Here is a 14568-nt window from a genome sequence, read left to right as displayed (position 1 = left end):
GACAGATCTCGTATGATTAAGTGTTTATATAGAATAAAACTCCTCGCGCAAAACTGTAAGTGTTGCAACGCACAACGCCTGCATTAAAATTCAATTTCTTGTGTGTGATATGCCGCGGCGACTATCATCGATGTTAGTTAGCAACGCCATGGAAATTATGAGACATTTTTTAAAGCCACTACTAGTACTGCTATGTGAAAAAATATTGACAACGCGCGGGCGTAGACGGTTTTGTGGCGCCGCACCCGCTTGTCTGTCGGATATCTACGGGCCAAATTTTAAAACATTTGATCGTGTCCTTTGCGATCAGTGACATCTGGTCATCCGTTGCTCTTCCGGAGAATGAGAACGGAGTGCCAAAGAACATGAGTCGCATTCTGTGTTAGAATCGAATTCAAGCGCCAACAATGTCGATTTTGCAAAAGTCTTTTCGAAATCAGGTTATTACGGATTAGTGACCGATATACGAGAGTTTTCAGAAGAATAAGACAATTCTGAGTACCACTTCCGTCTTCGATCCACCACAACGAGTACGTACAGAAACGTGAAATAAAAAAGCAAAACAACTTATGCCGTCGCCTTACGAAATCACTTATGGAAGAGTTAGACATTTCAGATAGGTGATGTCGGATCATCTGGGGCGAGAAGATGCATAGCATCAATTGCATCAGCTTCTAGAACAAACTATATCACATGTTACTATTTGCTGCTATGCTTGATTCCTACAGTCGAGTTTACTAATTGCAGGAAGAGGCGGCACAGGCATGTGAAGTCCGACGGGGATTTCGAAGGAAACAACTCAGATTTAAATGATTGAATCACTTTCGTTTGGTAGATAATCACAAAGTTATTAATAATCTTTCAACACACCTGTAATCATATACTTTTAGTTGTAACACAAATGGCATGTACGAAAATTTGAATTTAAATAATACGTATTCTAACCAGGATGCTTCCAGATATAGCCTTCACTTTTTTGTAACGAATGTCAATGAAATTATTATAGCGCATCCTCAGCCTTGGATTAATATTTTATGGTTGCCCATAAAGTTGAAGCGCATGTTGAAAGAAATAGATTTATAGCGAACTGTAAGATCATTTCTATAGAATTGCCGAATCCATACATATACGTATATACATCTACGGTATTTAGCACTTCTTACAGAATCCCTGTTATATCTTTACCCAGTAAAGTTCGGTAACTTCACACATAAGAAACAGTAGTAGCTGATATATTAGGATTTTTGGTCGAGTTTTTTTATTGCTTTAATGGCTAGGTAACACAAGTATATAATATATAAGCATTTTTAGATGATGGAGTAAAAACATTGCGATCAGCAGTGTTATTACCGCCATGTTTTAATCCGGTTTCTTCTTCCTTATCGATTGCATTTATATCTATGCGGCCATTTTCAATCCTGTCACAGCGAAGGGAAATTTCGCAGATGAGTCTCTGTCGGCTCAGAGAGGCCGCAGCAAGTGAATAATGGCCCTACAACAGTTTCATCGTCTACAAGCTAGCTTTCGACTTCGCTTAGTCGTACGTAGCGGCTTAGTTCTGCTGTGAGGAACGGCTTCGCACTGTTTTTAGTGTCCGCTGACGAAACGCAGCATTTATTGATAGTCGTCGATGGCTACGCTACCATCACACACCAATTAAAACATTTCTATTCTCTGTTAGCTCTCCTTATCATTCCAACTAGTTATCTACTCATAGTCCGTACAAACGTCGCAGCTTGTGACTTCTACTAGTTTCATTCGGGGTGGTTGTCGAAGGCATGCGACGATTCAAGCTCTTCGCGTAATTCGCAGGCAGGAACACGGACCGATTAACAGATATGCAGAAAATAATCCCAGGTTCGTTCAAGACAGGCAGCTGTGTACCTCGATACGATGAGGAAATTTGTATTATTTATCGACCGACCAAATTGACATTAACAGCATTTGCGATTACGACAAGTCTGTATGGCGGCGGAGAGAATCTCTGGTAAAGGGAAACAGGAAGTGAGAGAGATGAAGGATCAACAATTATCCGTTCAATGACTTTTGCCATTTTCATCTTAGGTGTAATACTAAAACGGAGAAAATATACTATAATACTTATAGAGTCTGCAGCATAGCTATAGTTTCTGATGGTGCGGTAGTATTCTATGCCGAGAGGTGGCAGTTTTGTTCTCGGACTAGAATGTATTGTATGCTGTGTCGTCTTGCTAGTAAAAGTATTTCAGCTAGAAACATCTGCACCAGCATATCGCGTACATTGCGATATGCTGGTGCAGACATTTCTATACGTATGCGCACTCGTCCCATGGAAATCGCGGTCACTTTTTACTATCTATCTGCGGTATATAATAGTGATATTGCACCACAAGAATATCCGCATTAGTTATGTTGTGGCGTTGTCGGTGTGTCTCGGTCATGTCTCCGCCTCTGATCCTCTTATATTGATGAAACGCATCTGTCATTTGACGAGTTAGATCATCGGAAGATTGTTTTAGAAATGCACGCATACAGGTCGGTATACGGAATCAACAAACTCCCGCACATACAAAAATGCTTAATCCCTCTATGTGAGCTGGTCGGAGCTTTACAGCATTCACGGAGCTTCATCACTATCAGAATGGCCATCATCAACGACATCCTTCATTGAGATAAACGCGGTAAAGAATGAAAAAGAAAGAGAGATTTTTGGGCAGCTTAAACATAAGTCAGTATTTACTATCGATGTTGTTGTCGATGCAACATATGGTTAAAATTGCTGGGTGCTCAACGTGCGGAGAATGCCGAGTATTCGGTGGACCTGTGAACGCAGGGTAGCGAGATCCACTAGCAAGAAACATCGTTACGCTTGCAGTTAAGGCAGGCAATAAGATACGCCTCGTGGAACCATTGTTCTGCCCGTGAAGGGTGGACGCGATGCAAAGTGCAATTTGTCAAATCGGACGGACATTTGTACAACATATTTTGCGATATATTGCAATGCTTCTGCTAATGTCATGTATGCTTAAGCACACTCTTCATCGTCACGTTTAGATTTGTCTTTTTATCAGTAGAAGGAGGGCTCGTGTGAAGTTCAAGAGGTAACCCAGGTTCAAGCTTTGTAGTCGACATCCTACAATAGACTTGCAAATATAGTTTATCAAACGGATTTTTTCGGTCATCAGTTACCGTTTAATATCAGATGCACGTCGGTGCAGGGAGGTAACTAGCAAAAATTAGTAGATTTGCGGCAATACGGTGCTATCCTTAGAATTAGCTATAAATTGAGCACACTTTACGATAGTAATCAATTTTCAATAATTGTTTAGATGTACTATGACAACGTTTGGCTCCATATAAAATAGAATAATATTAAGGAAAATAAACTATATAATAATTCATGATAATATAACAGCATGATTCGGCATATCCTAAAATCGGCTTGTCAATAGAACAGCCCTCAGATATTAAGTGCTTCATCACGACAATTCCTGGTATTCGAAGGGCTCATTCGAGTACTGCTTATGCCGAATACGTTAGTGATTGCGTTTGTTTACGCACCGATGATACGAACGACGCAAATTTTCGACTAGAAACTAATTTTTAATAACGGTATATATATCTATGGATATTTTCTACATAGTGATTCATAAATATGACCGGCACCTATTTACTCTAAAATACCGCACTGTAAGTGGGGGTAATCAAAATATTAAAATATGGACGCCATTTCTATGTTTTTTCAAATTAATGGAGCTAATTTGCCAAGTGCAGACATTTAATCAATTCAGGAAGAACACAAACAATTCATACAACGATTACTACCAATACCTCTTTTCATTATTTAGGTAAGTTTAGTGAAACATAATCTTCGTAGTATGTCACGTCAGTCAATGATGAATATTCTTGATTACACGTGCATGTTTTTAAAGATAAGCGCATAGATACTCAGTTACCTCTGCTAAAATTGTACTTTTCACAAAAATCATTTTCGAACAATTAGTGTCTACAAAATGGCTTTAAGTTTCTAGTGTGAATAATATCAAGCGGTTACATTTCACTATTCAATAATAAACGTACTCCTATATCTAAAAGATTAATTATAAACCATGATGCATCGTTTATTTATACATTGAATCGTAAATTTATACATTGAAGCAAAGGCTTTACAATTTGATTATCCAATGTTACAGAACGGTTTATAATTTCAAAAGTATGCACATAACTATTTCCTGGAACTTCATTGCATTAAGTACACTTATTTCGAATTGTTTATGATATCCATTGGCAGCTATATTGATGATATTATAAAAAGCCAAACATGTGTATGTGTAGTATGGAATATAACATCAGAAAGCTCTATACCAATTAGTTAGTGAAAACTATGCCATAGTGCACAGTATGATTTTACCTATATTGTTCTCGGCTGGGCAAGTGTTGGCTTGAGGTCTGCTCTTCCGATCGCCCATCATGTATTGTTTTTACGCAAGTCTAGAAAAAATTTTGTTAAAAACAGCTATGATTATTTTCATTAAACTTTCATAATAACGGTAGGTATTTCACACGTCTATATTCGTAATATGTTGCTTCATATGACCTGAATATATAGCCAAGACGTTTAAGAATTTTAAAATTTTAGTTGTGGAATAACTGCCATGACTGATAGAGTCACCGTATAATTGAAGGGGCTCCTGTTGAATAGACGCTACTAACTCGACTACATCAAGACTCATAAAATAGAACTTCGACGCATTTAAAAAATTGCAGAGACGTCACAGGCAGTTGATAGGAACACGTTGCCTCAGAACAAGCTAACAACCACTTACTACCGAGTTGAATAATGACACATACGAAGATCGATGCTGCAATTTTCTCTTAATAGTTAGAGCAGTTCCAATTAGCTACAGTCGCTAATTGTACTGCTCTCCTTTGGTATTTCTCGGAAGTTCATGCACATCAAGAATAAAGTACAGGTAGGCCAGAGGCTGTAAAAACCCAATGCATAGAAAACGGAACAGCCGTCAGAATCATTTTGCGGTTATCTGAAAACCTTGATTCCTTCTTTGTTCTGACTAAATCGTCGGCATTATTACCGCCGACGATGTTGCAACGAAAATCAGCAGCAACAATGCTTTCATATGAACTCCTAGCATGTCTCTTTCGCTGTATCATCATCAGTGAAAGCAGGTGACCCATTCAGCTGACGACGTAATTCGTTTCGTGTATACTAGCCCGGAGAGAGGGCTATCAGCGCCTAGCTCTTCGTCGTGTGTCATACTCGTGTTTGTCGTATCTTTTATTTCTTAATAGTACCGCTTTCTAGCATCCTATACCATGGACAAATGGCACTGAAATAAAGAGTACCGCATACGGCGTAAGATTGCTTAGTACTTTACTGGCTTTTTCTGTTACTTTCTCTCTCTTTTGTTGATGTATTCACGTTTTATGAGTGTATTCTTCCACCCGCTCTCGTTATATCGGCTGGACTGTCGCCATTTAGCACTGACGCAAACGCCAATGTTCGACCCCCTTCGCCCCAACACAACAAAGAAAACCAAAAAAGAAAGGGGAGGGGAAGTGATTTTTTTCGACGTAACGTTGTCTTGTTTGTCGAACGAATTTCGTTGCTTGAATAGGATCATGGAGGGTTGAAGACAGCTGGTGTTCTCGTTGTTGACAGCGACTTGCATTCCTACCGCATTTTACGGTGAGTCCCAGCTCAATTCTACCAGTCTAATAATTATAGTACGTTCATCGATTTCTTAACTTCCTTGTCGGTCTTGTTCTGGTCACGCGTATCTTATAATCTATCAAAGCTAGCTCCCTTTCTATTTCTCCCTCAGCCTGTCTGTAGCTTTTTAGGATCATTTTGTTTGCTGTAGGAGTTTTATTTGCCTTTCGCTGTCTCATGGTCATCTTGGTATATGGAAGCAAGCAACCGCAGCAAGGCTAGGATTGTCTCTAAGCCACATGTTCTATATGACACGTATTGAAGACTATTTTTTTATCAGTTCAATTTCTGTATGACACCACAAATTTGTCGTTGCTTCAGGTTGATCGCAATTACAGGCCTTAATCAACAGGGACTTGTCGCGGTCCTGAGAATCAGGTAAGGTCATTCCAGAACTACACCAGGCACAAAATTAGGTTTGGCGTCCTTACATAAATCAATTCATTTTACACTAAGCGTTTCTCATAGCGCTTTAAACCTTCTAACATCATGCAAATTTCACCAATAGTTTTTTTATCAGATTGAACTAGCTACTTCGTATATCTGTTTTTCATGAACCCGATAAGCTAGATGGTTTGAGCCTCTGAATCGCAGGTGGCAATGAATCAGGGCAAGAAAATTAACTGCTACCCGCCCCACATAAGGTTGTTATCACCATTGTCATTATTAGTCATGTTCATTTATTTGATCGTACTTTAAACGTTGAGAGCCATCTTAAAATAGCTGAAGAGGTCGTTTTTCCGTTTTTTTTTAATATTTAGACGGTTTTTTCATCCCGTGTTTTCAAATGAATCTTTATCATATTTCCTTGCTCTCCATACTGGCCCTTTGTTTCGTTGCGTTATCGCATTTTTGATACGGAAAAATAGCTTGAACCGCAATAAAACTTCCGGGCTGTATCAACAGCATAAGGGCATTTATTATACACATCAAATGAATGCTCCGACAGTTCCTTTGGTGTCTGTGCAACACTATGAAAATCTAAATTCTAGGTGATGTCAATTCCCAGTGACAATTTCGACTTAGCGACGTCATCTTGTTACCATGACAAATGCTCATAAATTGGGTTAAAATCGGGTGACCATGTTTTATATCGGTTTAATGACAGCTAAATTAGATAATAGTCTGATGTCTTAATTCAAACAAATAATAACTAATTTAAACCCCAGAACAACCTTGATGTGAGACAAAACAGATAGGGCCGCGCCCCTTGCAATGACCACATATGTCATGATTGTTACGCAGGGTTTCGATCAGTCAAAACTGAGTAAGCTAGCAACTTTAACTTCGATCACTGAGCGAATTAATCAACCTAACCGAATTTTCCTTTATTTTCCAGATTATATTTTCAAATAAAATATTTATAAATTTATTTAATAATAATATTTATATGGGTTAGGATTTTTTATCTAGGACAATTTCTAGGACTGAAACTCATACCTCATCGTTATTCAAGTTCTCCTGATTTTTATGGGAGGTACGGCGTAATTTCCAGTTTGAGCTTCATTATTTTAATTTCAAGGTTGTTTTTTGTTTGTTGTATGCGTTGATAACTGAGAAATTTACTATGCGTCGATTTCAATAAATATGCCGAATTAAGAAAAAGGAGAGAACTTAAATATGCGGATAGTCGTTAAGGGATATGCCACATTACACAAACAAACTACAAAATCGCCAGTCACATTTAATTTCTTTTATACAAGAGAACAAATTTCCACTTACTGTTCAGTGTTTTTGCTTTGACCAGGCCAAATATTAATCAATACAACAGGTAAATCATTTTTTCACCAGCCGGAATAACATGTGCGAGTGTTCGTGTTCAGTGAATTAACAAATGCAAATCTCGTAGGCAGTCGCACACAATTATGTTGTTGGTCTATCTCATCAAAACAAAATTGCCCAAGCTTTTTAGCAGCGGCAGCAGAAAAGTTCATATGCGCTATCTTATCGGGAGTTAAAGTTACCGACTGTTACCGCACTTGTCCAGAGCCTCGAACGGATATCGTCTCGAAATTGCCGGTCAAAGTTTAGCTGTCGATTCGATCCAATAAAGTTGCTAGTGGAAGTTTGATCGGCTCGATCAATAACTTGATGTCAGTAAGTGCGACCCTATTTTTCCTATCAGCCCTTAAAGTGAACAAGAGGTTTCTGCTTATTTCTTTGCTTTCATATTTACCATGATGATAACACTGTTGTACGTCAATATTCGTTCGCGGTATATAAGTACAACGTACATATGAAGGGGTAGAGTAAGTCGGGGCATGATTGCCCTATTACTTTAAAACAGTTTTTTCGTTTTATTCGGCGATTATACTATTTTCCTTTTGCTATATTTATTTCACTTCTTTGTCGGCCTTAATTAACCGCACCAGCACAGAGAAACTAACGTCTACCATCGTTAAAGGAACGTTCCTGTATCGGTTGTATGTACTAGTTTTCAAAGTCTCCGTTCACGCCGATCTAGTGGGGCTTTTATTTTGGTCTTTTTCAATTAGAAACATATAGATTAATATCTGGCAAACAACCGCTTGGCATGTCTTTTGTCAACTCAATTTTTAGTAATTTTAATAAATTCTGTGTAACCTCTTGAGCAATTAAATTATTTGGGAATCTTTTGCTTATTTGACTATGTGGTTAACGGCAACAAACGAGCCATAGAATCATTTCTGCTGTATTTGTGAGCCGAAGCGTCATCAGAAACGATTGCAGTGACGAACTGGGGCCGCCCCAAACTTACCTCCTTCTAGGTCATAATGGCCCATTTCATCTTGAAGCGGTTACAATAAGCTACATGTGTAGTTATTTTAACTTCAATTAAATTTTGATTACTAGTTTATTTGAATAGCGAATTTCGTATGATTGATAGAGTGCTGAATTACGGTGCCGATAGCTATAAAAATCAAGTGCATCCGCACAGGCGTATGCAGGTTGGTTTTGACGGAATTCATCGGGACGAAGTGAAATATATATGTTTAAAAAATGTATGCTGGCTGGAGAAGAACAAGGGACTTCAACGTTCACTTCAGCGTTCAAATACAACTTTCGGGCAGGCGTGAGATGGCAATGACGCGCGTATTTATTACCGAACGGTGACGCTCGATCATAACAAGAAAGACATTTAGTCATTTATCGAACATCACGAATACGAGACTGTGATAAGTAGCACAACGGAACCACATTTTATGAAAAAAAAAAAAAAACAATTTTTTATCGCATGGCGAAATAGTTTTAATGCGAGTAGATTTACAAACACAAAAGCTCATCATTTTCAACATTTCATGCATCTTTATGTTATGACAAACTTTAACTAAAACGGTAGCAACGCTACCGTATGCCCCTTTGCGTCTATGTTTGAACAATATGTAAATCATTTAGTGTGTGATGGACTCTTTTAAACACTCTATGAATGTTTAGGTAAAACTTATTTATAAGTTCAAATTTATAAGTCAAAGCTCATCGTGACGCGCATACAACTTGCACTTAGGTCTTCAATAGCAGCAACCAATATTTGCTTTCGAGAAGCTGTTTTCAAAATAAGCGCGCTCAGAATTTAGCGATTTAAATGTTATCAAAATGGCCAAAGCGAACTGCGTGATAGATATTAAGGTAAGCTTATATAGCGAGAGCGGTACTGACCATCAGCTATTATCGAATACGTAGACACGGGACATTGTGGTTGATAAGGTGACGTTCTGGCTACCCCTCATCTTCGTCTTATTTTATAGCATCGTCAGTATTTCACGAAGCCCACTATTAATGATTGATTTAGTTTACAGCTGCTGTTGATATTGTTGTTATTGTGCGATTACCGACAAACCGCCTATAACTTCTCAATCCGTTGTCTTAATTTCAACATATAATTAACCGACAATTCTTCAAACAGCGTTCCTTACGCTATATTCATAGTATATTATATTTAGTTATATATGTAATAATAAAAAAAAATTGAAACATATACATTTTCATTATATCAACATGTGGATTAATGCAACAATTTCCTATGCAGCACTTCGTACCGGTGCCTCACCATGTTACCGAATAGCATTATCGAGAATACCATGGCAATAGGACCGGTATTTTTTTAATAGACAACATTGAGCTATGTGATATTTGGCATTGTCTCTTATCGCATGCGTCCACAGCATCGTACGGAATAAATATTTTGTTAAAATAGAAGAAGATATTACAGTATAACAGAAAATCATAATAAACAAAAACAGTCAGACTTGACCTATTTTCTTATCGGTGAATGAACGCAGTGGTAATCAGCCAACGGTCGGATATGCTTACATACGGTATTCGTAAACGCGATCGACTAAAGGTAAACCATCCTCGTACGCCCATTTGTAGTAACCTGGCGTCATTCTGCTAGCTCAATTAAACGACGGATTTACGATTGGTAGAACAGAAACGGTAGATAAAAAAAAAAGTAGAGCAGAGTTGCATGAATCCATACACACACGTACATGCATCAACGAAATTGTGGCTAAACAAAATACTTGTTTAAATGGGGCGGTCGGATTTTTTCGTGAACTGTTTTTAATATACTGCTAGTAGGATATCGGCAATCGCCAGCCTGAATCCTCACCAATCATGAAACGTTTTCGTCATCAAAAAAATCATATTCAGTTAGAATCACATATATGTGTGCATATATAAAATAGAACTAGGAAATAGATACGGCCGAATCGGTAGCGAGTATTTACTCACTTCTACATACAGTTTTTGTCAATTGAATTATTAAGGAATGTTTATGTTAAATGCAATTACGTATTAAACGTATCATACCTTTAAACATAGTGGAAAAAACGAAACTTTCAAAACAGCCGTCCTGTAGGAACTCCGCGTAATAGAGCAGAAGCCTTCCATTCTAATCTAGCTAAGCCGATGCAAACTGATAAGATTTCGTACTTGTAAATTTGTTATTATTAAAGCAAGTTATTACATTAATTTATACTTTTGTGATTTCGGAAACTAAGCATTTATGAAGTAAAAAAACTTCTATCCTGGGACATAACGCGAATGTTAGCTTCTCGCAGAAAGACGCCATTTAAAAAGAGAAGATTAGATCTTCTTGTGGGTGAAAACGGCCGATATTCGAGAAGCATAGTTCAATTCGGACCAACACGGTGAAATCAATGTCACTGGACAGTGCACGAAAATTTTTCAAAAAAGTTAATCTTCATATATAAAAATAGATTTACCTCTTACACTGGAAGGCTCTTTTAATTTGGGCGGTCAAAGTTTCCACGGGTAGCACGAAGAGTATCTTTAAGAAGTAGGTATATGTGTATAGGGATCTAAAACCAAGCTCGAAGTAAATACTGATGTTTTGTATTAGAATTTCGATTTCATACTAATGTCAACAGAATATCACTCGATTTTTTTCGCGCCAGAATTAAATCTTTGTGTAGCAGAAACAAACAAAAAGGTTTTCAGCGGTTTTTAAGCACCTATTTTTTCCACACTCTTTACATATTTCATCACAGCTATTCGTGTTATTATACAGTAGCCCTTGACGATTTGAGAACATTCAGTAGCCAAAACTTAGTCATTAAGTGGTCATTAAGCACACATTGTCCATCAGGTTTGTTCGATTCGCTTTACAAATGAATGGATATTGTACGCATTGTGCTATGTAGGACCATGGTTCACTGTCGTTACTGTAATATATGGACAACAACTGCTAGCTTCGTTCAATTTGGCGTGACCAACGGGAGTAACAACAGCATAGCGTGACTGTCGATTGGGCCTCGTTGGCGGCACGGGGTTGAAGAGTAGCTTCGGAATGGCTAGGGTTTTCAGGGACTCCGTTTAACCACCTAACGAACGTTGTAAGGGATCTGTCAATAAGACACGGGGACTGGGAAAGCCAATACGAAGGAAATAGTTAGCAAGCTGGGCCGTACTGCGTGGCGGGGCACCAGCCACGGGACAGTCAGACACCGGAAGAGAAGCAGCGAGGTGGATCTCTCAGTATTCTCTTCCCCAATAAAGGTTCCAGTCGCAACAGCCACAACCTCTGTCTCGAGTGGATTCTCTGGAGCGTGCCCAACTTTAGTTGTCGGTGGCTACCCGGACATTGACATCATCACTACTATTGGGTGATGGAACTAAGCTTAGGCTGGTCTTTCGTAGGGTCTGCCAGCTGAAAGCCATGACCTACTCATAAAGCTATTCGCTTCTGTTGTTGTTAAGGCAACCACAACTTCGACTGATCGCTCAAGTTGGACCACTGCTACACTTCGATGAAGTCACGACTTGTAAATGGACTTGTTTAGTCAGATGGTGATACCCCCTCATGTACACCCCATTCTGCTTTTAGTTTAGACGAACAGACTTTCGATTGAGCAACTGGACAGAGTCTGCTTAGCGTTGGCGTAAAAGGTGGGGAGGGGGATAAGAGACTGCGGAAGGCAAACAAAGAAGGAGCGCTTGAGATCGAGAAGAACATTAACACTGCTTAAAGCCAATGATGTGTGTCATTGGACACATATATTATTATGTTTAGTAGATGATAGCGTTCCTTATAATTGGCAAAAGTGAATCTAATTATCTGAGTTCCTCATTATTTGTTGTTTAAAGGATAGATCGCAGTCTGCCTAATTGCTTATTGTTCGCATGACATTGTTAACCGTTTTGAATCCACCATGCTAATTATATAATATCTGCTTATTCGCTACGAAAGGTGCGCATTGTAAAAGCTAGCTGGACCTGCACCTTGAATTCATCCATTCGACGCAATAATTTAATCCGATTCTTCAGTCGGCGCATCTACATAAGGAGTGTGGTAATATTATGGTCCAGGATGGCGTTTGGAGTAACAGGCGTGTTGCCTGCCAATCACAAACGTGTCACCTATTAAATCCTTTGATTTGTCTCTTTCATCGGAAATTTTAAAAACCCAATGGAATCGATTTCAGCAATAAATGCTCCCTTAGCTGGCCAGTTATCGGTACGTTATTAGGCATAATGATATACCAGTAAGTAGTCTTGTTATGATAGCCCCCAACTCCATCTGGTTTCGTACGTTACCTGAAAAATCGACGAACTCTGGGAGAATACTGCATGCAATAGTAAAGTGATTGTGGATTAGACCTTTAACTTATTTAACGCCTAAGCTTTGTCCGTGTTACGCTGCTAGAGTAGATTATTAAATACGCGCTATAAAACAATCAATTCTCTAAGCTGTAAAGCAAAGCCGCTAATTTAGTGGCCATTTCATAGGAGTATTAACCCAAAATATCATTTACGTATAAATAAGGACCAGATGAAACCAACCGCTGATGTAATTAAGACTAAACAAACAACTGGCATTATTTGCTAATCGAGAGCTTAAACGAACATTGATTCTGAGACTTTAGATTCGTGCGAACCCAAAAAGGAATTCCGTCTGAATTGTAAATAATTTATTACGCCGACATTTTTAAATGTCTGCATAAAAACACGTAAGTATGGACGCTTTAGGGGCCGCCCTGAACTGACTTTAAATACTATTTATTTTATATATTACATAGTAAATGCATGACTTTGTTGCTGTTTGCCCATTGACTCCATCCTGTTAGTGTGCCTGTATGTTTTTGGCAAGATTTTTCTCGCTCTATTAGGATGCTCCGTACGAAACGTATCATACATAGTAAACTCTAGTTTTTTAAACGTTTATTATCACGAGCTTACTACTTTTACCTTCAATTAAATTATGTATCGTTATTAGTAGTGACTTCTTATCATTTAGATGGTAGCTTATAAATTTCATTGCTACAGACCCCTGCGGTACAAAAGCCTGTGAAGTCTCGCGAGGCCATTTCGACATTATGTTGAAATCTGAATAATAAGTTCACGAAATTTTGAGAAAAATAATCTTTGAGGACGACAGGGAACCTCTTGTCTTTGCTACTACGCCCCTTGCACTGTAAAATCCAACGTTGCCGGTTGACAGAAATAATTTACATCTATTTATTGTCCTTGGCTGTTTAATGCAGTACTTTTTCATCATCTCCTCGGGCTGCTAACAGTGCAGCTGAGCCGTAATCGATTGTCCAGGACCCATGAAGCTGTAATGGATATCATTTTCATTCGACAGACGTCATATGTACATCTGCTTTAGAGTGATGTCCCGTCGGTTCACTTGCATCCATTTACCGAGGTGAAAGCCGGCAACCCTAATAGAAGAATCATTTTTCATCATAAATCAAAATTTGGTGCTATGGGTCACTAATGTAACGCGAAAAAAACAAAATCAAGCGTTTTTTTTAACCTCTGTTTTTGACCCCCCGCTTAAACCTGAACAAGGACAAGTTGGCGTGAAGTTTAGAAAAACATTTTTTTTTTTTGATTAATTTTTTCCGCTTGCCTTACTTTTCTACCTCATAAATATGACCGCAGCAAACAAATATGGTACTTTTAAAGATATCAAACTTAAGTGTTGACACCGGTACACTTTGTGATGGGTCCGGTTCAATTACAATTTTCAACATTTCGTTAACCACTTTTGCGAGAGATTTTTCACAAGACCCATTACGAGTTCAAAATGTTCTTCCTGAAATTTTTTCAACCAGCGGTTCAATCAGCGTAACCTTCACGGTTTATAGGACAAGCTGTCTCCGCCGCTGTAGTTTTAAGATGGAACCCATATTGGTGGACTATAATATATTGGTGAAAATCAGAATTTTCAGTTGCCTAGCATAGCTTGCCTGCTTAGAGTACAAGTGTCGATATCCAAGTGAACGGCCGTACACTTCAGTGATACAAAAAAAGAGTGGTACTTTTATAAAATATCGCCATTTTCTCCATATGAGATTAGTGTGTTGATCACGTTTCATTAGATAGACTAATAGATTATTGGTCTGTCTGTCTGT

The sequence above is a fragment of the Varroa jacobsoni genome, unplaced genomic scaffold, assembly GCF_002532875.2.
Source record: "Varroa jacobsoni isolate VJ856 unplaced genomic scaffold, vjacob_1.0 scaffold_782, whole genome shotgun sequence".
Lineage (NCBI taxonomy): Eukaryota > Metazoa > Arthropoda > Arachnida > Mesostigmata > Varroidae > Varroa > Varroa jacobsoni.
Note: the sequence above shows the minus strand (reverse complement) of the source record.